General features: G+C 40.3%; 1 protein-coding gene across 15 annotated transcripts in view; it reads left to right on the forward strand.

Moving 5' to 3' along the window:
• ENOX1 (ecto-NOX disulfide-thiol exchanger 1) overlaps positions 1-26996 on the forward strand; it is a 503910-nt gene that overhangs the window by 88144 nt on the left and 388770 nt on the right. For 9 of the 15 annotated variants that reach the window (XR_012159113.1, XR_012159112.1, XM_073345386.1 and 6 more), the window contains exon 3: positions 2070-2136. The exons of the other annotated variants lie outside the window; for them this stretch is intronic. The gene's annotated coding sequence lies outside the window, so the exon portion shown is untranslated. The remainder of the gene's footprint in view (positions 1-2069; positions 2137-26996) is intronic. 15 annotated transcript variants of the gene reach the window in all.

Genomic DNA, 26996 nt, shown 5'->3' on the forward strand with positions numbered 1-26996 from the left:
TGCGTTTGGGCCTCAATCCTCCAAACACTGACTTAACTTTGCTACTGTAAGTAGTCTCGTTGATTCCAACTGGAATTATTCAAGGTAGAAACATTAAACATATGAGTAAATGTTTGTTGAATCAGGGCTGTAGACGGTGAAATCGTGGCCCGACTGAAGTTAATGACAAATCTCCCACTGATTTCAGTGGGGCCAGGATTTCCCTCAGAATGCCTGTGGGAACTGCACAGGTAGTTTCAAAAATATGTACATTCATATAACTAAGTAATTATTAGATGATTTGGAGTTACTCAATTAGGTCTCAAAAGTTGGGTCACACCTTGTGACTCTTGAAAATGTTGTTGTGCTCCTGGAGATGAAGAATGTGAAATGAGAAGATTTAGAACAGTTTATTCATCCAAAAGGATTTACAGAACTAGATAATCTTTCTATTTTATATCTGAAGAGGAGCAGGGTTTTTCAAAGATACGGATTTGACAAACAAACTTTATTTGATCCTGTATGAGGAGCTTAAAAGATTTAGAGGGGGAAAGGATGAATTGTTCCTATGAAATAAAAACTAGGGTCAGGTCCAGGGTGTAGTAGTCCCCCAGGCAAAGATGGGATTTGGCAGTAACCTGGTTATTCCTTATTAGGCCTGTCTTCACATGAGTAATTGAACATAGGTGAGTCCTTATTTCTTGGGGGGCAGGATTAAGGAAGTAAATGGATTAGCAGGCTGAAAACAGAATGTCTGTACTAGCTAAAATAAGGGGAACATCCAGGGAATGATTTACAACAGACAAGATAAGAATGGGTAAAATAAGCCTGGAATGTAAGGTGAGGTAAAGAGTAAGTCGCACATGGACAGGGCGTGCTGTACAGTGATTGGTTTCGGCAGTCCAAGCCCATCCCAAAATGTTTGATGAAATGTATAGTTTCATCTGTAGATTTTAGTGTATTTTTAAAAGCTGGAGAAGTACCATTATCTCTATTTACTGGAGAAAAAATATTATGTTTTAAATTAAAAAGAAGATTTTTTTAATTTAAATTGGATTTTTTATTTAAATTAAATATGTTTGTTTATAAAAATATTTACAATTAAATTGGAAATTTACAATTTATGTTAAGGCCTAAACTTACTATAATCTATTTAAATTATTTAAATTAAACACAAAAATAATATTAAGCAGTACATATTTGTTGCCAAATTCTAAAGAAACACCACTGAACTGGTGGAAGTCACTTGAAATCAGAGTTTGCTGAAGTGCTAAACCAGCTTTTGACAGCAGTAACCTCTTCTGCAGGTACAGAGAGAATAGTTTGTGCATTACAGTGTATTCAACTGATTTTGTTCAGTGATTAGTTTATTCAAAGTTAAGAAACCAGTAGGGACTTGGACAAAAGCAGGAAAGCTTGTTTTTCTTCTTCCAATCTGCAGATAAAATGTAGGTGTGAGAAGATGAGATCTACTAATTCTAAAATCTTGAGGCATATGGTGACCAGAAAAAATCAATTCAATTTGCTAAGCACAGAATAATGGTTTAGATAGATAGATAAATGGTTTAATAACTAAGTTAGTTTTAAATGCATATCATGTTTTGATAAACCTTTTTTTCTTATGTATCCTGCACACTAAAGGTACTTTATTTAATTTAAAAAATAATTAAAATGCTATTTTTGTGCATCTTTAATTGAATGTGAATTTGTCTAAAGAGAGCTTGACACAAATTGTAAGTAAAAAATAATCATCTAGTACATAAAATATGCAACATTCACCATTTTCTAACATAATAAAAAATGTAAAAAAATAAGAATCTGAATAAATGCAAGTTCAGCTATCTAATTCCTTAAATAAACGTGTATTATAGTGGTGCAGTAGTGCCACTATCGTTAAGGTTCCATAACAACTTTTATTTAAATCTAGACCTTTCTAAGTCCCATTGTCAGAGTCCTTTGAAATTTGGTGCTCATAAGAAGGGTGCGGTATAGGGATAGTGATTGAAATTTGGGATCATTTGAAGTAGAGGTTGCGGAGATATAAACCCTGAAAAAAAGAGTTGTTTTTGAAAAAAAAATTTTTTTTGCAGAGCTAGAGATAAAACTGTTGATGTGATGCAGGTCAAAATCATCGCAGTCTCTGAAGTTTTACCCAAGGTAGTGTATGACATCCACTAAAGCTTTGGGGGCCCCAATCTGAGCATGGTATGCAAGAACATGTTTGCTTCTTTGCTTGCATAGATGGGTAGTCCAGAAGGATTGTATTGTGCATGCACCAGTAAAGAAAAAAAAAACGTGAGAGGATTTCTATGCAGTCACTTTATACTTGCCTGGTTACTTTGAGGGAATGTGCTAACGCTACTGCCTCTGGTGAACATCCCACCATTGACATTTCTAATCTGTACAACTGTGCAATAAAGATTTAATAATTCATATTGCTTGCCGAAAGTTGTCTCTGTTATAATGTGTTTTCATTTTATGGGGAAGTTTGCTGTGAACACAGCAGAATATTTTTGTTATATCAGGTGGGGAGGAGCCAAAGACAGCACTTGGTGTGTGTGTGGGGGGGTGAAGGGTGGCAGAACAAGGACAGGGAGCGAGGTTGTGGCTGCAGAGGGGTTGGACAATGAAGATGGGTGGTAGGCAAGCTTTGGACTGGTTGTTAGAGGAAATATCTGTATTGTAAGCCCCTGAGGAGATGGGAAGGGAGGGAGTGGCTACTTGCTGAACTCAGGGTAGGTTAATGTGGTGTTTTCAAAGACACTGCCATATTTCCAACATGTGGATACGGGGTGATTCCCAGATCATGAGGTTGCAAATGTTTGCAGGAGAACAATGGGTACAGCGTTCCATGGGGACTGCTAACTGCAGGCTGATTTGGGAAGAGAGAGGTTGCCTGCGATGGCATCATATTTTACCCACTCTGCAGCATTTACGTGGTGCCATAGGAAGTTGTGATCTACTGGACATTGTGTGATTCACTTGGGCAGAAATGATCTGGGACTTATTCCTGGTGTACACGTCAAACTATGTCTGAGAGCATATTTGGACTGCATCAGAGATTTGTGTCCAAGAGCAGTGATGGCTTTCTCTGACTTGTCTGAGCATCTACATAATTACCTCAGTGACAATATGAAAGCTATTAATAAGTTCTGGAAGAACATTTTTGGGGAAATTTGAGGGTTCATGGTGTCACAGTTCAGGGCCACTGCACTTTCCTTCCCCCTCCCTGGTCCAGCGAGGGCACCCACTCTTGTGCAGAGAAATGAGCCTCTCCCTCCTGACCAGGGTATTTCCAGGCTTCACAATTCTCTGCCTACGCTGTGAATTCCCCAGCAAGTCAGACTGCCTAAGTAGGCCTGCTTTCCTTTCTTCTCAGATGCTATAAGTAGTGTCATTGCCCATGGTTTAAGGTTACCACTCAGCTTTTTCTAAGCAAGCACATTTATTCTTAAGGGACAAGCTTTACAGAGAAAATATGTTAAAACAATAAAAGAACCTACAGGCATGTTAATTTTACCAGAGATCATCCACCATCTCTCTCCACAAGGGCTTTGGTAGGTGTCAGTCCTTCCTTAAGGATTGGTGCCTGCCCTTTGGACAGAAAGTCCTTTCCATTTGCTGGATCAGAATGAAGGCCCAGAGTCAGTTTAAACTCTGGCTATTTATCCAAAAGTCCTTTCTGTGTCTGTTGGTCTTTGGAGAATCCAGTTTTGTGGTGTTTAGATGTTGCTTGTAATTATTAGAATTGGGAGCACTGGCTGTTAGGAGTCTGAAAGGACAGGAAACAGGAAGTAGGGGGAGGAGTTGAGAGGCAGGGAGAAAGCTACAGAAGGTGCAGCAGCAGCTTGGTAAAGAGGTTTCCACTTTGAAAATAGAGTCCTGTTGAAGCTTGTTAGTACCTTGCCTGGTTGATACAACATTTTGGCGATGAGGATGGATCTTCTGCCTCTGAACCCATCTGCACCCTTTTTGCAAAGCCCAGGTGAGCCTCCAATTGCTTTTACTACCTGGATCCATATGTTTGAGACTTATCTGCCTGCAATCAGTGCTACAGAGATTTCTGAAGTAAGAAAGCATGCTCTGCTAATCCACTGCCTTGGAGCAGAAGAGCAGCATATATTTTACACTTTTCCCCTTGCAGATGATATTTATGAGACTGCACTCACTGCATTAAAGAATTTTTTTGTGCCAAAAGTGAATGTAGTAGCAAATCGCTACAGATTTCGCCAGCGTGAGCAGAAACCAGGGGAAACTATATGCAGTATATTGCTTCCCTGAGGAGTCTGATTGTAATTTGTGACTTTGGGAATATGGCACATGAGATGATTAGAGACCAGTTCATCGAGAAAACAACCATGCTTCATGTAAGAGAATGCTTACTTCTAGAACCACAACTTACACTAGAAAAAAGCAATAACCATTGCTACTCAGATTGAGTCAGCTAGAGCTGAAGCCAAAATAATGAGCATGGATACAGGAGGCACAGACCAGGCTGTGACTCCTTTGCAGAAAAGTTCACTACCACTGCAGACTCACAATTGCAAAAGGAAAACTAATGAAAAACCACTGAATCAGCAAATTCAAAATACAGTAAAAGCATGTTTTCGCTGTGGATCCCCACAACACCTTGCAAGCTACACAGGATGTCCAGCAAAAGTAGCTCAGTGCAATCATTGCAAAAAGATTGGACATTTTGCTAAAGTATGTCGCAGTAGCCAGTTCAATCAACAGGTGCATGCAGTTACAATACCAGATGTTACTGTGCTGAGTGTGGACAAAATCACTACTGCACATATTCCAGAACAGATAAAGTGCACTGTAAACATTTCTGCCATACCCTCAGGCAAACCACACTCTATTCAGCTAATGTTGGACACTGGCTTAGCAGTATTTATACTACCTGATTCCATCTATCTGCATTACTTTAAAGATGTGCCTCTTACTGAACCCAAACTTCACTTGGTGTGCTATTTGAAAAACCATATTCCAGTACACATGGCTGCCTGCCAGTAATAGTTACTTTTGGTGATTGCTGTGTAACTGCAGAGTTCTGCATTGTCCACAACGGCACTCCTATCCTTGGCAGAGATTTATTGGCTGCTTTAAATCTCAGGGTAGTTAATGGACGAATTGATCTTCCTCAGCAAAGCACTCTTGTGGTACACACACCAGTTTCAGCTGGGACCCAACACCAAGTTGAGGAGAAACTCGGTTGTGCTTATGGGTTTCTGCATAAAGTTAAAATGCGGAATAATGTGGTGCCTGTACGACAGAAGTTACGGCGCTTACCATTTTCAATCAGGGAAGCTATTTCAGAGGAACTTAGAAAACTTGTTCAAAAGGACATTATTAAAGAGATCGACTCCTTGGAATGGGTTTCACCTATAGTAATGTCACAGAAGAAGGGTGGAGGCATTCGCCTTTGTGTGGACTTAAGGGAGCCAAATAAAGCTATTGTGATTGACAGCCATCTTCTTCCTCACATAGAAGAAGTATTTGCAGAACTCCACGGAGCAAAGATGTCTTCTATTCTCGATTTGCAGAATGCATACCACCAGGTTATGTTGCATGAAGATGATAGAGACCTCACAGCATTTATTACACATGAGAGACTATTTCATTTTAAACGTGTTCCATACGGTCTCGCATCTGCCCCAAGTGCCTTTCAAAAAATGATGTAATTGATTCTGAAGATTCAACATGGAGTTCAGTGCTATCTGGATGATATTATCATGTTTGGAAATACTTCTGAGGAGCATGACAATAACCTGCAGTCTGTACTAAACTGCATCAGCACAGCAGGCCTCCGGCTCAATAGGTCCAAATGCAAATTTAGACAAACTGAACTCTCCTTTCTGGGGCATACAATTTCACAGTCTGGACTAAAACCTGATCCAGATCATATCCTGGCAATTTCAAATGCTCCTCCTCCAACAGATTTTCAAACCTTACGTTCCTTCTTGGGTCTTACCTCCTGGTATGCAAAATTCATTCCCAATTAGGCTTCTGTCATTGAACCATTACGGGTTACTACCGAGAAGTTCTACCTTAGCGTGGACAATAGATGCACAAGCTAGTTTGGAAACGGTGAAAGACTGGATTGTACATAGTCCAGTACTTGCACTATTCAGTCCTGCATTGCCCACAATTGTAACTACTGATGCTTCTGATTATGGATTTGGGGCTGTTCTCACACAACTGCATGAGGACAACACAGAGAGGACTGTTGCATTTGCTTCAAGGACACTAAGTAATGCTGAGAGAAAATATTCTACAGTTGAAAAAGAAGCACTTGCTTGTGTCTGGGCTACTGAAAAATGGAGAACTTACCTGTGGGGCCGCATGTTCAAGTTGTGCCAGACCGCAACCCTTTGACGGTGTTGCTCGCAACGAAAGGACTGGGAAGAGCAGGATACCGTATTGCTCGATGGTCTGCAAGACTACTCTCTTTCAATTATGAACTGGAATATAAGCCTGAAAACCAAAATGTGGTCGCTGATTGCCTTTCTCGCCTGCCTTTGCCTTCACCAGATGGTCCACCGGAGATTGAGGATGTAGTGGCTGCGCTTATTACAAGCACTCTCACTGCAGTTACAATAGAACAATTTCAGGCTGCTTGTTCAGGGTGTCCAATTCAACAAAAACTACAAAATTTCTGCCAAAGAGATGGTCCAGTCAGCTGAAAACCTTGACCCAGTTTTGCTGCCTTATTTTAGAGTTCAGGATGAACTTTCTTTGTTTGATGGCTGTGTGCTATGAGGTACACACCGGCTCCTTGTGCCAGAAGAATGACAGTCAAAATTCATACACCTGGCACACGATACTCATCAAGGAATTGTCCGAACCAAACAACGACTACGGGATCTGTATTGGTGGCCAGGGATGGACTCTCAAACTGAAGCACTGATAAAATCCTGTGTCACTTGCCAAATGCATGATAAGACAGCAGTGACATGTACCCCTCCGTTACAGCCTGTTCATCTTCCTGAATCTGCATGGGGAAAAGTGGTGACTGACATTGTAGGACCCTTTGATACTGCTCCAATTGACTGACGTTATGCCATTACTTTAATAGACTATTTCAGTAAATGGCCTGAGGTAGCATTTACATCGCAAATCTCTTCTGCTACAGTAATTAAGTTCCTCTCTTCAGTTTTTAGCAGGGAAGGTAACCCCAAATAACTGGTTTCAGATAATGGTAGTCAATTTACTTCCCTGGAGTTTGAAACTTTTCTAGCACAGAGGAACATTTTACACGGAATGTCATCCCTATATTACCCTCAAGCCAATGGGGAAATAGAATGGTTTAACAGAAGTTTGAAAGAGAGTTTGCAAACGGCTAAACTAGACGGGCGATTGTGGATACCCTTCACTACTGATTTCTTGCAAGCATACCGGGCTACATGACATGCCACAACGCAAAGATCACCTGCAGAGTTACTGCATGGGAAACAGATGAATACTAAACTGAACATTGCTGGATTGTTAAAGGCACGACCTGATGCCCCAAACGAGGATGATGTGAGAAAAGCTGCTGAACAGAACCAAGCAAAGTCTAAGGCTTTCACAGATAAGCAGTGGGGTGCTAAGGAACCAGAGTTTGAGTGTGATTCCTTCGTTAGAATATGAAATCCTAGAATTTTATGCAAAGGGGACCATAAATTCACAGCTCCTCTTAAAATCATAGAGAAGAAGGGACCTTACACCTATCGACTTTCTGATGGGCAGGTATGGAATGCTTCTTATCTTGCACCTGCCTATGCACCAAGAGGAGATTATGCCAACACCCAGTCTGCATTGGATGACTTTACTGTAGGACCAACACAACAAGACATTGCACTGGAACCGGGGTTTGAGGGACGGCCTGTCAGACCCAGACGACCACCTGTCTGGACTAGAGACTATCTTATGTAGTATCTACAGTGTTTTCAGTGTAATATTTCTGCCAACTGTATAGTGTCTTGTTTCATATTTGTTCCTGTGGTTAGAACAAGAATGTTTATTTTAATTGGGAGAGTTTCTTAAGAGAGGAGGGAATGTGGTGTTTAGATGTTGCTTGTAATTATTAGAATTGGGAGCACTGGCTGTTGGGAGTCTGAAAGGACAGGAAACAGGAAGTAGGGGGGAGGAGTTGAGAGGCAGGGAGAAAGCTACAGAGGGTGCAGCAGCAGCTTGGTAAAGAGGTTTCCACTTTGAAAATGAAGTCCTGTTGAAGCTTATTAGTACCGTGCCTGGTTGATACAAGAAATTTGAAACAGGATAGTTTGAAGCTTGCCAAGGAGGTGATACCTCTTTGGAGGTTTTACAACCTGAGTGAATTTGCCTAAGCCAAGCCACTCCACCCCAACCCCCACCCCCTCGTTCTTAGACCCTGGAGAGGCTGTGGTTACCACCCTCCCGCAGGGAATTACACACAATCCCTGGATTGTATTGCATTCTGGAGGTACACGTGCGGCTCTTCCCCTTACTCACACACATCAGAATCTGCAAACATACATCTCCTCCTGTAATCATGGCTCTGTCACACACCTCCAAGTAATCCATGCATGTCGCAGGCCCAACTCCTGCCTTCACTATTTAGTGTAAGTACACCTAATACACTGACTGCACCTGGAGTGTATATAAATAATTCCCATTGGTTACTGCCAGTTGCAGGAGGACAGAGGGAAGATGATGTGGGCAATTGATTCCTTTTTTTTTTTTCCTTTTTGTCCTTTTAGTGTTAGACGGAATCCTCTGGGTGAGAGTGAATGCAGTGGGGTCAGGGGTAAAAGGAGGTAGAGAGCCTGTACATTTCAGCAACTGTGGGGTTGACAAAGGAAAGTCCTGCACTTAGGAAGGAAGAATCCCATGCACTGCTGCAGGTTGGGGACTGACTGGCTAAGCAGCAGTTCTGCAGAAAAGGCCCTGGGGATTACAGTGGATAAGAAGCTGGATATGAGTCTGCAGTGTGCCCTCGTTGCCAAGAAGGCTAACAGCATATTGGGCTATATTACTAGGAGCATTGCCAGCAGATCGAGGGAAGTGATTATTCCCCTCTATTCGGCACTGGTGAGGCCACACGTGGAGTATTGCATCCAGTTTTGGTCCCCTGACTACAGAAGGGATGTGGACAAATTGGAGAGAGTCCAGCGGAGGGCAATGAAAATGATTAGGGCCCGGGGCACATGACTTACAAGGAGAGGCTGAGGGAACTGGGGTTATTTAGTCTGCAGAAGAGAAGAGTGAGGGGGAATTTGGTAGCAGCCTTCAACTCCCTGAAGGGGGGTTCCAAAGAGGATGGAGCTCGGCTGTTCTCAGTGGTGGCAGATGACAGAACAAGAAGCAATGATTTCAAGTTGCAGTGGGGGAGGTCTAGGTTGGATATTAGGAAGCATTATTTTATTAGGAGGGTGGTGAAGCACTGGAATGGGTTACCTAGGGAGGTGGTGGAATCTCTATCCTTAGAGGTTTTTAAGGCCCAGCTTGACAAAGCCTTAGCTGGGATGATTTAGCTGGGGTTGGTCCTGCTTTGAGCAGGGGATTGGACAAGATGACCTCCTGAGGTCTCTTCCAACCCTAATATTCTATGATTCTATGAAAGGTATGTGTGTGAATGGGGGTTAATGGGGCGTTGCTGAAAGAGGACAGAGTTAAGGTTGCATGGACAACTTTAACTGCACATTTGCTGGTTTTCAGAAGCTTGTTTTGCTCAACTCAGTGTTCTGCAAAGGTATGACATACCACGAAGCACCTTAAGTCTGCATTAGCATAGTTTTTTGCCATAGAATAGATATAGTGTACCCTTTTGGTTTGCAAAAAGAAGCACCATATTTAGTGTAAAAAGTTTATTTGGTTGCACATCAATGTGTTTTAATGCTTACCAACTAATGAGAATCAACCTTTCTTTAGGAAAAAAACAAAAAGTACAAATACAGATCATGAGTAAAATCGATGATTTAAATCAAGGTTTTCTGTTTGCTGATTTAAAGCATGATTAAAGTTGGTGATTTAAATCTGTTTGATTTTAATTCATACACCCTGATGAAGGGGGAACCTCAGAGAGAGAGAGGTCAAGTGTCTTGTCCAGGGTGATACAGCGAGACAATTTCAGAGCCAGCAAAAGACTCTCAGTCCTTTGCTGCCAGAATTCTAGCTGTAATGCAGCTGGTACAAGAGATCCTGAAATGCCAATTTTTCTGATTGTGTCTCCCTCATACTTCCAGCCTCTTTTCGCTTCTTTCCTATCCTTATTTCTCTCCTTTTGATCCGTTCCATCTTCATTTCATTTTGTGCTTTTGTTCTATAATTTGTTTTTCTTCCCTGTTTATTTTGCCTTTTCACATCTTTAGTGTTTTCCTTGCCTTTTTAATTCATTTTGGGTCTCGGGGGGGGTGTGTGTGTGTGTCAGCAGGAATAGTGTGTTATACATGGGAGGGGTTGCGGGTTACAGATGGAAATTCACTAGACCCAATTTCCTTTTTAATATCTGCTCTTCATGGAGCCTGCTCTAAAAGGAAACTTGCAGGCATTCTTGTAAGTTTCCCTTTGCATTCAGCTCTGTTGGGTGTCCCCTTTGACTTGGTGCCTTAGGGACACCTGCTTTGCAGTTTATGTCTAAACCTAACTGGAATAAGAACAAACTTGAACCTTATCCTATTCCTAAATAGAACTTAAACCTTTATTATATGACCCAAATTCTCCTTCCTTAGAGGAATTTAAATTCTATACAGTGATCCTAGCGTTGTCTCTAATGTGAACCGTACTTAGGTATGTACAAGGAGAAACATGCTAATGGGGGCTGCTACTTTGTCTGGACTATGTTTTGTTTTGCCTTGTGTGTCTGTGTCTGTGCTGGGGCTGTAGCAGAACTCCTGGAGCAGTATTAATAGCTCTGACCTAGAAGTTCCAGTTGTTAGTAGGGGAACAGGCAGCTGGGGTTCATCTGTGGGGGCAAAATGGCCTTTTCCTGTCTTCGTTTCACCCACCAATGCCCTTTCCCAAAATGAGGTGAGTTGCTCTCCTTTTCTTACTGTGCTGTGCGTTACTCAGTTACTGCAAATTATGCTTTGTTAAGTTTTACAGAGATACAATGTGCCAGAAGTAAAGCACTAGGCAGTGTATGACTTCTTTGGCTTAGTTAATTTCCCATTGCTCCTGGGAACTACTGACTGCATGCACACAGCTGTTTGGGCACCACCCAGTGACAAAACGATTCTTCACAAATAGCAAGCCCTATAAAGCCATCAGTATTCAGGCTATAGTGTATGGGATGCCAAGCACTGATGAGGCAGCCAAATTCTCTGGATCCTGTCATTTTGCCCAAGATTCCAGGAAGGAATGATTACATATCTGCACACATTCTTTGACAATCTACCAGGCATAGAGTATTTGTAAACATAACCTCCAATGGAAAAATGGATTTGTATGATTTTGTTTTTTTTAAACTAACGGGTTGTGCAAAAGTGCATTCCCATCTGACTCTTTGTCTGAAGTACTTTAAAAGTGAATGGGATGCACTTTAGTGTTTATGGCACATACGTTTGTCAGGAACATGAAAGAAAAAGTAAAAGATATTGTGTCAAATTGACCTCAGTTTATGTCAGCAGAGTCTTGGTGGAGTGCCCTGATGGCAAACTCTTTTGCAAGGAGAAAAGAAGTACTTGTGGCACCTTAGAGACTAACAAATTTATTTGAGCATAAGCTTTCGTGAGCTACAGCTCACTTCATCGGATGCATTCAGTGGAAAATACAGTGGGGAGATTTATATACACAGAGAGCATGAAACAATGGCTGTTACCATACAGACTGTAAGGAGAGTGATCAGGTAAGGTGAACTATTACCAGCAGGAGAGCGGGGGTGGGGAGGAGGGGAAACCTTTTGTAGTGATAATCAAGGTGGGCCATTTCCAGCAGTTGACAAGAACATCTGAGGAAATGTGTCTTTTGCAAGGGTTCAGGTTATGGTGGCAGGGAGTGGCTGCAACTTCTAGTTGATAGAGGAGGGTGGGTGTGATCAGCCAATTCAGTTCTAAATTGCCAGCTCAGACTTTTTGAAAAGGGGCATAGCCAGTTTAGTCAGGGAATGCCCCAATTCAGCAGTTTCCCTCAGAGGTTCCTATTGGCAGAGTTCTGGCAGAAATAAAAGCATCCCCACTTGTTGGAAATTGAATACAGGGTGATGATGCCTTCCCTTCTCATTGGCCATGGAAGACTTAGCTGGCATAAGACGGTGTACTTGGTCTGTTGTATTTTGAAATTAGCTAGCAAGAGACTGAAGTTTAATGCATGGAACACTTGTTTGTTTAAATCAAATATAGACCAGGAAATGCCTCGTTTGTTCATAGATGCACTCGTTACCAAGGAAAGTGTGTTGTCAGCCTTAGTGGGCACTTGCAGTGTTAAATTGCTAAAAATTATTAAATGAAGAATCTGGTCATTTTTAGGGGGGAAATCTGTGTTTCATCTATGGAAGCTTGTGCAAAACATCAGAAGAGTTGAAAATTTGGCTCTTATACTGTACCTAAATCTGAAATATTAAACACAAAACTGGTGTTAAATTGTGACCAATTGACAGAAGCGAGGAAATTTAAGCTTAGGACTGACATTTGGTTGGCTCAGGGACTCAGATGAAGTGTAGGTTTAGGCAGCTTTTCAAAGAGCATATTAATGTCCTCAGTTGAGTGAGACTACTTGCTACTTCGTAATTTTTTGTAATCTGTCCTCAGTTTTCTGAGTGAAGTCTAACCTGTCGTCACAAGGCTGAATCCTGAGCCCTGCTCTGGCCATTTTGCACTCTCCAGTGGGGCATGCTGGTCAGAAAAATGGCAGATCTTCCTGGGTAGCATATATAAAATCTGCGTAGCTGATTCCTACACCACTTCCAGCCCCTTCTTGGCCTCTGGAGTAAGGCAGTCCTGGGGGTGGGGAGAATGAGAGATGGCCAAAACGTAGTACCGTAGTTTGTGCACTAGCTGATTGGGGCCATGTCCAACCAGATATTGTTTAGAACAAACTTGAGGCTGCTGTAGTCTACAACAGGGGCTGAAACAGACCCCAGCCAGCCCAATAATAGGGAAGCTGAAAACAGCTTCTTTGTTCCCTCCCATCCAGATGTACCAAGCTCTTATCTTGAGTCCTGATCCAAACAACTCCCTTTCACTTCAGTGGGCTTTGAACAAGGCTCCTGGGGATTGAGGCAATACTGTATTTTAGTAATGCCAATGGGCAGTAGTAGTTTTGAAAGTTTGTTTAGATAAAGCATCAGTTTCTGCAGTTTTCCCATGATTTGTAATTTACCTTTTGTTTTCTAAAATAGGTAACAGTTCTTTATTTTCTGTCAGAGAGTATATTTCTGCTGTGATGTACCCTATATTTAACAAAGTTGTGCAAAAATATTACCTGTTGACAATTTTATTTATCTTATGTTGTACTTTTTGGATTAGGTATTGCAAATATTTGTCTCTGTTAGCAATGCTAGAAAGTGTGTTTAGAGTGGATGATTACAAGCTGCAATGCTTTGTTTAGTAATTCAAGTCTGAAGCAATTCTTCCCTATGATTCACAGGAACAATTGTGGGAGAGTCACAGTGTGAAATACGCCATATTTTATCAAGTAACGTACTATACTATAAATTGAAGATGTCAGTACTGCATTACACAACTGTCAGACTTTAAATTAGAGCACTAAATAGGAACTTTGAAATTGTCTTGGTTAATATTTCTTACCATTTATAGTTCTAGTGAAACCAAACACAGATTTCATTTTGAACTAAAAAAGTAAAGGAAAATGAGCATAGTCCTTCTACTTCTGTAACTTGATTATTAAGGTGCGTGTATATTGTAAATGTACAGTACCATCGTGGTGCAAATGAATTTGGATCACCTAGTAAAATCCAGATAACTGGATTATTATGTAACTTCACCAATCATAAATGTTTCTCAATGACAATCTCTCATCCTGTAAACAGTTACTGTGTGTCATGCATACATGCATGCACGGTGGTGCATGTAATGCAATATATTTACACACTTAATATAGATAATGAAAGGCTTCTTACATGACGATTCAAGGAACTGATTCAAAGTAGTCGCTTAACAGGTGTGATTGTCTGCTAATTCTATTGCACCTTTGTACTCTGCGTTTTTGGGGATTTTTGGGGCTGTCTCTTAAAATAGAGTGTAAGTATACATACTCATACTCTACATACTTTCTATATAGATATTGATCTTACACTCTTTATATATTCTGGCCCCAATGTATCACAGTGATATATGTTGATATTTTATTCATTATGTTATGATTGGATCCATATTATTCTAGCCACTGTGGTTAACATAGGACATGAGTAACACATTGTTTTGTGTGAAGACATGTTACTAACCATAGGGTGCCATAAATTGGTCACTGGCAGTAAAAGTCACTTTGATGATGACGAACCATGGCTAATGTCAACTTTTTGAAAAGGTTACTCTTTCTGCCCTTGAAAACTGCCTCTTGCAGAAGCTAAGTTGAAAATGTAAATATGATGTGATTTGTTTATTGTAATGTGATTTAATTAGGCCACTACCTGGAGGCAAAGAAAAATTAGACAATTAAGAACATTTCAGAATGGAACCACTTTCTTGAGAAATTCTCTATCTGTAGAGTTTTGAGAAATGGAATATTTTTATTCTTGGAAATAGAGAGGGATGAAAAGTGGGCTTACAAGGTAATGCTGGTTATAGCTTCAATTTTGGAAAGATTACTTATCTCCATAATTACTGTTATATTAAGAGAAAGTTTTCATTTTTTATTTTGAAGGGTTTATGTTTACAAACCATCTAAAGTGTTCTAAAGTTTGAAAATCACTGGTCTCTTATTACGAGTCTGGTAAAGAATAAGTTCAAGCTTAATATTGCAGATATGTTCTGACCTACCTGGGGAAGAGCAAAGGGTGATTAAATTAACAAAATAAGGTTCTTTCCTGTTTTCTAAATATGTTACTCAGCTTAAAATTAATGCAATTATTTACTAGTCACACACATGCTAATGAATCTGATAGTCTAAATCGGCCCATTGTGAAGAACTTCACTGTCATCTCCATTATTACCCTGGCATTTTCCCGAAAAGGAAATGATTACTGTAGTGCTTATACATGTAAAGCAAAATGCTTTTGGATGTTTTTAATACATTCAATTTCAGGTTACCATTAATTTAATTACATTTAATTAGTAAGACTATAAAAGAGCCACTGTATTTTTGCCAGCCTGTTTTCTAAACTTAAATCCCTAAGAGACCTGGAAGAAACTGATTCTGTTAAACAACAGCTGAATAGGTTTGGGGGCAAAAAAGAGACTATTGTACTGAAGCTGAGGGCTGAGTTTCCAAATGAGGGTCTATTATTTTATGTAAGAATGAACTCTTAGGAAAACATATTGACAAAAATGTATCTTAAAAGAGTTTGGCTATTAATATGATTATTCTTTTTAGGTTTGGAGTCAATATTAACTACGTGCAGCCAGTAGCCTCCGCCAATAATGGAAATAAAATATTTATATTAGTAAATTAATTTAAACTGTAGAATATTGAAATGTTTTTAATATGTCAAGTGACACTGGTTTGTAAAAACTCAGATTATTTTATAATTATAATGATCAACAATTGTAGGTATCTTTACTTTCAAAAAGAATGGACTGGGATGTTAAATAGTAGCTAGCTTTAGCCCACACAGGTTTTTTTTTAAAGCTTTGTAGAATCCTGGGTAAGAATCCCCCTTGACTTGCAAGACAGACACAGCTGTAGCATGAGCAGGGATAGATGGAGCACCAGTCTAGCTGAAGAGATTTCTGGCCTAAGGCTATTTCAGGCAGGAAAATGGATACTCTGTTAAAAAAAAAAAAAAAAAAAAAACCCTACTGGGCAATGTTAAACTATTTGCAGACAGCTGCATGTTCAGCCTTTTTGGACAGTATGGTTAAGTGGTTAATTAAGTGGACAAGTCAAACCTCAGCAGGCCCTCAGGGAGAAGGCAACCAGTAGCTCAGCTTCCCATGAAAATTTTGGCAGCTGTGGGTCTGATGCCATAGCAATCTCATCTTACAGAGTGGCTATGTGCATGATCTTCGGATATGACTTCTAAAACCAATTTCATTGGATTTCCCCCAGTTGCTGCCACCCACAGGCAAACATTTAAAAGAAATGCAGTTTTTGAAACCAAAATTCCACTGCAGCATACTCTTTATATTTTTCCCCATTGTACATAATTAATAACATACTTGTGAATAAGTGAAGATTGTTCTTATAATTGCCCTGACTCTCTTACCCAATTCATTCAGTGACACAAACTGTAGATTATGACCTAACAATTGTTTCCTTGATGACAAATTGCAGTACTACAAGCAGCATGTTAAGGCATCAGTGGATGAATCAGGTAAGAGCAGGAGGTTGATGAAAAAAGGAGAAACTGTCTACTTTCACAAAGGAATCAGTATTGAAGGGAAAACATTTGTAGGCTTGTGGCCCAGAGCCTTAATGAAACATGATAATGCACCTAGAGTTTTATGTGCTTCCAAGGTGCCCCCAGTATCCCCATGTTATCTAAGTACAGAAGTATCTGCGTGTATCTGGAACTGGGGGTACTTTGCAAGAAACTAAACAAATAAATAGTCCGGACTAGTTCTTCATCTTCAGTGGAGCTACACCAAATTTCACCAGCTGAGGATCTGGCCCAATGAATTTAACTGCAAGAAACTGAGGGTGGCAGTGTATTTCCTGACCCACATTCCACCAAATAATGCAGCAGTAGGCTTGTAAACTCTTTGGCACAGGGACACTGTATTTCTTTGTATTTGTACAGTAGCTAGTACAGTGGGGCCTCTGGGTTCTGCAATATTTAATATATAATAAAGCTTTTTTAGTTTATTCTGTAGCATACAGCACTGTAGAATGCAGTTATTTTAATTAAGGTTTATCGTGTCAATATTTGGATCTTGAAAGGTCCTTGCACAATTAGTACCATAAAATGGATCTGGTTCTGACCTCACCCTAGCATCAATCTGGAATAACTCAATTAAAATTAGTGGAGATGAGCCAGTTTTATAGTACAAGAGAGATCAGAATCAAGCCCAGTCATTTCAGTGGGGATTTTCAGATCAAAAGTCATCTTTTCAAAAAGCCCCAAATTACACTGTTACACGATATACTGTATCACAACAGCTTTAAGGGAATATGTAGTTATTTGGGGTAAATGTTTCAGGATTCCAAAAAAACCCAAAACCCTTCAGCACTTACAGCAATAAGAGTTAATTCATTCTCATCATGAGTGCTTGCACTGGGAATATTGTGCATTGCCTTAGCTCAGACGTTATTTCCAATAAATATGGAAATAATGGCTCACAGTGCTGCAACCTGTTAGGAGATCTCGTGGGAAATCTCATAAGATTACGTGATGGGTTTGAAATTAATCCATGTCCCCACTGTATTTACACAATATACCATTGTTTCTCTGCCTGCTCACAGGGAAAGGTAAACACTACAGTCCTAAATTGGTAGGGAACCTGCAGCAATAAATTCTCCCAGTAGGAACAAAATGTCTTTGTTTTAAAGCAAGCAATAGATAAAATAGATTATGTACCTTTTTTATGCTATGGACATTAGGCATACCACTGTTTGTCCTTTTAAATTACAGTTTGTAACTCTCTTATTTGCATCACTTCCTGTAGACATTAATTTGCATTATACTCATCAAAATCTGAAGGAAATAAAGAAGGATTAAAAGTGAATGGAGAGCTTCTTCCTTTTATTAGTGGATGTTGCCCAGCTGGGTATTTACCATCTGTCATTCTTAGCCTGCTTCTCTTCAGGTTTGCAGGGCTGTGACTCTTTTAGCCAAACCAATCTCCCTATTGACTTTACCAAGATGCAGTGGGGATTATCAAGCCAGAGATATTTTGTCAGACCTGTTGCCAGTGAATGACCCTGTGACACTGGCAGACCAGGTGCCAGCTTTTGCCAAGGCTGTAGGCCTTAGCTGAGCACTAATAGATTAATTGCTAGAAACCAGTCTGTTTCACATAAGAACATAAGAATGGCCATGCTGGGTCATACCAAAGGTCCATTTAGCCCAGGATCCTGTCTTCCAACAGTGGCCAATGCCACATGCCCCAGAGAGAATGAACAGGACAGGTAATCATCAAGTGATCCATCCCCTGTCGCTCATTCCCAGGTTCTGGCAAACAGAGGCTAGGGACACAATCCCGGCCCATCCTGGCTAATAGCCATTGATGGATCTATCCTCCATGAATTTGTCTAGTTCTTTTTTGAACCCTGTTATAGTCTTGGCTTTCACAACATCCTCTGGCAAAGAGTTCCACAGGTTGACTGTGCGTTGTGTGAAGAAATACTTCTTTTTTTTGTTTTAAACCTGCTGCCTATTACTTTCATTTGGTGACCCCTACTTCTTGTGTTATAAGGAGTAAATAACACTTCCTTATTTACTTTCTCCACACCAGTCATGATTTTATAGACCTCTATCATATCTCCCATTAGTCATCTCTTTTCCAACCTGAAAAGTCCCAGTTTTATTAATCTGTCGTCACACAGAAGCCGTTCCATACCCCTAATAATTTTTGTTGCCCTTTTCTGAATCTTTTCCAATTCCAATATATCTTTTTTGAGATGGGGTGACCACATCTGCACGCAGTAGTCAAGATGTGGGCGTACCATGGATTTATATAGAGGCAAAATGATATTTTCTGTCTTATTATCTGTCCCTTTCTTAATGATTCCCAACATTCTGTTTGATTTTTTGACTGCCGCTGCACATTGGATGTTTTCAGATAACTATGCACAATGACTCCAAGATCTCTCTCTTGAGTAGTAACAGCTAATTTAGACCCCGTCATTTTATATGTATAGTTGGGATTATGTTTTTTTCCAATGTATATTACTTTGTAATTAATCAACATTGAATTTCATCTGCCATTTTGTTGCCCAGTCACGCAGTTTTGTGAGATCCTTTGGAAGCTCTTTGCAGTGTGCCTTGGACTTAACTATCTTGAGTAGTTTTGTATCATCTGCAAATTTTGCTACCTCACCTCACCTGTGTTAGTATGGTTAAAATGGGTATTGGACTTATAACAATGCGTTTAGACTTCATGACTGTGAATTATAATTTCTTTATCAAACGCTATAAGATAATATTTAATTGTTGCATTATGACAGTAAAAAGTATTTGCTCTGAAACTGAGAACCCAGTCAGAAGGGATTGTCTCCTAACCATCAAAAAAGGCCTATCAAAACTAAATGGGCCATTGTGGGACATCTCAATATAAAGACTTTTTAATTGTCCTTTCACACCTATGAAGAGGCCACATGCAAAAGGGCTCGTCCCATCAACTTGAATTCTGGAAGAAGGAAACAAAGATAGTTGTCAAGAAAATTTTTTCTCTCTCTTCTGCTGTTTGGACTCTCATGGGGTTGGAGCTACAGAACAGAAGTGGAGATCCCCATGGATTAACCTAGGTTAGCCCTAAGGACATTCAGAGCTGACATATTACTATAACGCTGTTACCTTTTAAAACCATAAACTGTAACTCACTTGTTTATGTATGCTTTCCTGCTTTAACCTTGTAATAGCTCTTTCATTTCTTTTTCCTAGTTAATAAACCTTTAGTTAGTTTATTACAGAACTGATTACAAGTATTGTCTTTGGTGAGAGATCTAAGGTACAAATTGACCTGGGGTAAATGACTGGTCTCTTGGGACTGGGAGCAACCTGAATATTTTGTGACCTTTGGTGTATAGCAACCATCTAGCACTAAGTTGAGCTTGCGTAGGTGGCAAGACACACTGAAGTGCCCAAGGGGACTGTCTGTAAATCCACAGTAAGACTATTATAGTGCTTCAGGAGTTCACATTTGTTACTGGGTTGGTAAAATCTAGTGATAGAATAGACAACCAGTTTGGGGTCTCTGCCCTGCTCCTCGACAGTCTCCCCTGAGCAAAGGTGCTGGAACTAGTGGTACTGAGGGTGCTGCCGCACCCCTGGCTTGAAATGGTTTCCATTATATACAGGTGTCAAGGTTCCTTCCCCACTCTGAACTCTAGGGTACAGATGTGGGGACCTGCATGAAAGATCCCCTAAGCTTATTCTTACCAGCTTAGGTTAAAAACTTCCCCAAGGTACAAACTTTGCCTTGTCCTTGAACCCTATGCTGCCACCACCAAGCGTGTTAAACAAAGAACAGGGAAAGAGCCCACTTGGAGGTGTCTTCCCCCCAAAATATCCCCCCCAAGCCCTACACCCCCTTTCCTGGGGAAGGCTTGATAAAAATCCTCAACAATTTGCATTGGTGAACACAGACCCAACCCCTTGGATCTTAAGAACAATGAAAAGCAATCAGGTTCTTAAAAGAAGAATTTTAATTAAAGAAAAAGTAAAAGAATCACCTCTGTAAAATCAGGATGGTAAATACCTTACAGGGTAATCAGATTCAAAACATGGAGAATCCCTCTAGGCAAAACCTTAAGTTACAAAAAGACACAAAAATAGGAATATACATTCCATTCAGCACAGCTATTTTACCAGCCATTAAACAAAAGGAAATCTAATGCATTTCTAGCTAGATTGCTTACTAACTTTTTACAGGAGTTCTGAAGAGCATTCCTGATCTGTTCCTGCAAAAGCATCACACAGACAGACAAAGCCTTTGTTTCCGTCCCCCACCCCCCACTCCAGCTTTGAAAGTATCTTGTCTCCTCATTGGTCATTTTGGTCAGGTGCCAGCGAGGTTATCTTAGCTTCTTAACCCTTTACAGGTGAAAAGGTTTTGCCTCTGACCAGGAGGGATTTTATAGTTCTGTATACAGAAAGGTGGTTACCCTTCCCTTTCTATTTATGACAACAGGATTTACGGTTTGGTTCAATGACTCCCAGCATCCCCACTATACAAATTGTTCCAGCACCCCTGCCCCTGAGGTTGACACTCATAGTCATGAGCCACACCAGACAGTGTGAGCGACCCAACAAGCATATGACAGTCCCCAGCCCCTGGGTTAGTATCTAACAGTGAAACTTGAGTATTGGCTGATCTTTATCCAATAAGCTAAAGGTAAATATTCATGAAGCTGTTAAGAATTTTAAAGGCAAAATAAGGGTGATCAGCAGCTAAGAGGCATATTCCAGAGCTTGAACTCCTCTGCTTATTGTGTAATTGTAACTTATGCAATGACAAAATAAATGTTAGCATAGACAATGCCACGTCAACCAGAGATAAATTGCTAGATAGCCTGAACAAGACACTTTTTAAACCAAATGGACTTTCCTTGTGGCTTGTACTATCGTTGAAACTGAAGGGAAAGTCACTTTGTTCATTTTATGCAATGTGCCCTTCCCTGGGGGCTGTCCTAGCACCCTCACTGCTTCCTCTATGGCTGGCTTCCTTCCTTTGACCTGAGCTATCCTGGAGCTTTCTCTCTTCCCATTGCAAATTTCTTTCCTTTTCCAGTGGCACCATGTTCTATTCCGGAGCCTTTCCAGCTCCTTCTGTAAATTCCTTCTCTTCCCTGAAAAATAATTCCCTACCCCTTCATCAGCTCTCCTGGATCCTCTCTATTGGTTTTTCTCCTTTCCCTGATGACTTCTCAGCCTCTGGAAGTTCCTTTTCTTTGTTCCTTTTCACGTTCCCTCCCCTCTTAATTAAACCCCATATTACCTTTGAATGGCCATCAGGTGCAGGAGAATAGACAAAAATGAACTGATCAGGCAAATCCATTTCTTAACTGACTAGAAAACATTATAAGTCAAGATAGTTCAAGATGAATTTAGATACAGGCACAAACTGCCATAGACTGCAGTTTGAGAGACAAGGTGGATGAGGTCATATATTTTATTGGACCAGCTTCTGTTGGTGAGAAAGACAAGCTTTTGCAGCTACACAGAGCTCTTCTTCAGACCTACTGAAGACCGGAAGAAGAGCTCTTTATAAGCTCCAAAGCTTTTCTCTCTCACCAGCAGAAGTTGGTCCAATAAAAGATATGACCTCACCCACCTTGTCTCTCTAATGTTTTGGGGCCAGCACAGCTACAACACTGCACACAACAGCAGCTCTAATTGAAAAAGTAAAAATGGGACGTAGCAGAACTGACACTTGTGTATATCAAGGAGTCAGATCTGCTGAGATTATTGTCAAATTATGATTCATACATGGCTCCCTTTAATTATTCATGCTGAAGAAGAAGCTGGGTGGAAAAAAAACATATTCCACTAACTTTGCCCATATTAAGACTTTATAGATTGCCATCTGCTTTGACTTATTCACCTTTTTGTAAACCGTCAGTGTGTATTTTACAACTTTCAGAGTAGCAGCCGTGTTAGTCTGTATTTGCAAAAAGAAAAGGAGTACTTGTGGCACCTTAGAGACTAACAAATTTATTTGAGCATAAGCTTTCGTGAGCTACAGCTCACTTCATTGGATGCATATTTTCCACTGAACGCATCCAATGAAGAGAGCTGTAGCTCACGAAAGCTTATGCTCAAATAAATTTGTTAGTCTCTAAGGTGCCACAAGTACTTCTTTTATTTTACAACTGTCTCTCTTTATATTTGTACTGCCTGTCTGAACCATATGAGTAGCTTCCCTGTGTTTGTTGTTCTTGGCAGCCATATACCTGGGAAATCTTGATTTTTACAGTTCACTTGTATCTTAATTTTTTTTCCCTTGGTGGTGGGAGAGGGGATTTTATTGCTTTTTCTTTCTGTTAATGCTGCTGAACTAACAAAGCTAATGTGGAGTGAGATACAAGATTCCACTCCATCTTTCTGCTGTTGGTTTATTATGCATCACCAACAGGATTGTTTCCTAAATTGCAATCACCTAATCCTATAATACTATTAAAGAGCAAAAGGGTTACACAGGTACCTCTGAGAGCACAAACGCCAACACTGTGGGGTTTCAGAGGTATTGCTATAGGCCTGAGGAGTTCTCATTACTGGCAATGATGCAAAAGATGGAAGGAACTCAGCTTGACTCTCAGGCCAGCATAGAATTAGTGGGGCTGGGAGTTCAGAAAAAATCATATTGTTTAGTTTACAAGTGAAATTATTCCTAGTTGAATTGTGTTTCACTCTTTTATATAGAGAGAAATGTAATAATTTAAAGGTGTCTCCTCACGTTTCTGAGTTATTGGAGAAATATGAACCTGAATTGTACTTCTGTGTTTAAAGTACAGCTTGAAAATTATGTTGAACACACTCTTATTTATCCATTTGTCAGTTTGTAGCAAATTTAATACTACACTATGTGCACCTAAACATTTATAACGGAGTGTTTTCTGAAGTCTGGTTACACGGAAGTCCCTCAGAAGATGTGCTGTTAAAAAAACAAAAAAACATTTTTGGCTTCATGTACTATAATGTGTATTTGTTCAAACAAAGAAATGCTTATCTGTTGAAAAGATAGCAGTGATATATTACTTTGGCTTTCATGCTTACCCATTATTTCCTTTTTGGCATTAAATCCTTGGCTGAATCAATTCAGTAGATAGGTCTAGACTCAAAAAAGTTAACTTGATGCCTTTTCCAGCAGAGCTTCTATAACCTGGTGATAAAAAGGAAAATAAGGCTTCCAAGGGGCCATCTAGTATAGGTTAGACATCATTGACTACATAAAGGACTGTAATGTTTAACTTTTCTTTTTCTAACTGTATTAATTTTCAAAGGGTATACACGTCCTCTCCTTTCACTGTCATGAGTGTGCCACATTAGATATCAACAGTGTAGCCAACCATCTGTTGAATCTAAATAGCATGCAAATTATTCAGCTTTTCATACTTTTCCTAACTAATTAAGGGTAATATTGCATATGCTCTATTAATCCGTCTGAAAAATTACTGACTCAACAATAACTCTTTAGTACTCGAGTCATTTCTTAATTTCTTTTGTCATTGACTTTAAAGTTCAAGGGCCTGTTTTATTTTGCATCAGACAACAACAATTTCTCTCTGTTTAACATGAAGTATGCAGAACTTGTATTTTCCATTTTAATGACTTATTTTAGATTCATCAGTCTTTTCCCCCTTGGTGCATAAATGAGCCATACATGGTATGCAGGACAGGAGTATGCATCTCAAAAAACAAAACAAATAACAGCAATCAGTTTGAAAAATGCAAAATGAACAAAACAAAAATTAACAGTATTATAATATTTGTGTGTAAGATGAAATAATTAGGAACACTTACACCATTACTGGTCATACTGTACTTATTACAGTTATTGCCATATGCTTGCTAAAACTTGCTATATAATACAATGTTGTGGTCTTTAAAATACAGGAAAGTTAAATTCCCATACATCGACTTTGATCTGACAGGCCAGCTTTTTCATGTGGGATGATTCTACACTCAATTATTTCTTATCTCTTCCTTTCCTATGTATTGTGATATGACTATCCACGTAAAGGATAACCATGAGTGAACCCCCAAAAAGGATTACTGTGTCTTGTTTAAGCTGGAGCGAGCATAGTCTAGTGACTAGAACACAGAAATCAGAAGTTCTGGGTTCTCTTCGTTACTCTGCCACTGCATCACCGGGTGCCCTTCTACAAGTCGTGTGTGTGTGTGTGTCCCGGTTTCCATATCTGTAAAGTGGGAATAATTATACTGATAATGATGATTACAATTATTATTTGTAAATTTAGTATTATTATAAAGTGTGATTTTTCTTTTTCCCCTTAGGGCACAATCCTGCATGGTTCTGTAGGATCCTTACAGTGGGTGTCAATGGACTGCTCCACGCTCCTCAAATGAGCTCCTTTTTAGAGCATGATCCTACAAAGGCAGAAACACCCTCAACTCCCATTAAAATCCATGGAAGTTGAGGGCACTCAGCACCTTTCAGGAACTGAGCCCATCTCAAGTTCGATGCTCTCAGCTAGAGTTTTGGTACACCTTGTTTTTTGCTTCTCGCTCTAATGAAATGGAAGTAACAGTACTACGGCCTTGTAGAGTTCTTAAATTATTAGGTTTGTGATGATCTTCTGCCCAAAAGAAAATATTGTTTGTAAGAGCTGCCTGACAAAATGGTTTTGGAAATGTGAACTTCCCCACACTGCTTATGATGATAAGTATCTCCAGGACATTAGTATCTATGTTAGTGATATACAGCCAATTGTTTAACAAGGTACTCTCCCCAGAACTTTCTTAGTCTCTTTCTTAGAAACTTGTGTGCGTGGGCTGCATTAGCTTACAGAAGGGAGGGAATGGGGAAACTATTAATATATTTTCAAATTTAAATAAAAGGATTTTTCTCTGGATCATAAGAACAGAGGTAGTTCTACTTAGCAAACAAACTTCTGTTAAATGCACTTTGCTGGAAATGTTTATATTATTCTGTGACCTTGCTGTTTTTTTGTTGGTGGTTAGCACAAATGGGCACATTCTCCAGAAAAATTACAGAAATCACTAGTTAATTAAACAAAGAACAACCTGTGTCTATTGCTGGAAGAGCTCATCTCCTGCCAGTGGTGTGGCTGACACCCCAACTTCCTTTCTGCATTATTTCCTGAGCCTGAGGACCTTCCCATATAGGAGGAACCATGCTGTCTGGGGAGCTGTTAGGGTTTGTGCCATGATATGCTCACTCACTGAGCCAGCACTGGCAATCTGTTACAATACATGTTCAACCTGGATAGTCTGAAATGGGAATGAAGGAGGCAAAGGCATTTTTGTGAAGGGGGCATCATCTTTTGGGAAACCATGTGACAGTTGGAATCTGGTCCATTGCTAACATGAAGAAATTGCTCTTCAGAATATTGTGATGAGCCTTAAGGGTGAGTCATCTCCAGTAGGTGTAGTTTTTAATAGCATCTTAATTATGATTATAGTCCATCAGTGACAGGGAAATCATCTCAAACCACTCTTTGCTATTCCCCCTGAATTTCCTGCAAGGTCCCTGTCACAGATCTAGTCAAATGCCCCCTCTTGGGCATCACCAGACTGCTCTTTAGAGATCCAAATGCTGAATCCCTCATGTGCTTTAAATCTCAGGTGTCTGAACAGAGTCCAGGCCCTGCCCCTGGCTTGCGGTCTCTAGGTACACTTTTGAGATGCAGATTTTCTGCCTAGCACTGCTCCTGAAAGTTGAGACCTCCGCATCCAACTGCCCAGCCCCTGGGAGTTATAGTCTCATAGATATTAAGGTCAGAAGGGACCATTATGGTCATCTAGTCTGACCTCCTGCACAATGCAGGCCACAGAATCTCACCCACCCACTTCTGCAGTAAACCTCTCACCTATGTCTGAGCTATTGAAGTCCTCAAATCATGGTTTAAAGACTTCAAGGTGCAGAGAATCCTCCAGCAAGCGACTCATGCCCCATGCTACAGAGGAAGGCGAAAAACCCCCAGGGCTTCTTCCAAACTGCCCGGGAGGAAAATTCCTTCCCGAGCCCAAATATGGCGATCAGCTGAACCCTGAGCACGTGGGCAAGATTCACCAGCCAGATACCCAGGAAAGAATTCTCTGTAGTAACTCAGATCCCACCCCATCTAATATCCCATCACAGGCCATTGAGCCTATTTACCATGAATTCTCAGGTTCCTCCATAGCTTGAGCACACCCTCGCCCAGAACTCCAGCTGTGTAGTGTTCTGGATCCTCAGGTTAGCTCTTTGAGGGCAAAAGATAGGTGTAACATATCTCACAGTCAGACTTTGCACAGGATTATAAATCATCATTGCTCTTTACTAATAGCACAAAAAACCCACACATCTAGACAAATATAATAAGCCTTATGTGCATTTCCCTGCCTCAGTTTCCTCACCACTCTGACACACTCTTTGGGCTGGGATCAGAGTCTGCTGGAAATGTCCTTGATCCTTCTGATACAGCACATGGCTTATTTTCTCAGCCTTGGAGCAGTCCCCTCTCTCCCCATGTCTGCTTGCTTTTACTGATCGTGGTTGGTTCTGCAGCTAATCTGCTCACCCTGCTACAAAAGCATTGGCATCTCTTCTCCTCTCCTGCCCAAAATTTCTTGACTAGGTCTGTGAGTCTTC

This window comes from Lepidochelys kempii, chromosome 1 (assembly GCF_965140265.1).
Source record: "Lepidochelys kempii isolate rLepKem1 chromosome 1, rLepKem1.hap2, whole genome shotgun sequence".
Classification (NCBI taxonomy): Eukaryota; Metazoa; Chordata; order Testudines; family Cheloniidae; genus Lepidochelys; species Lepidochelys kempii.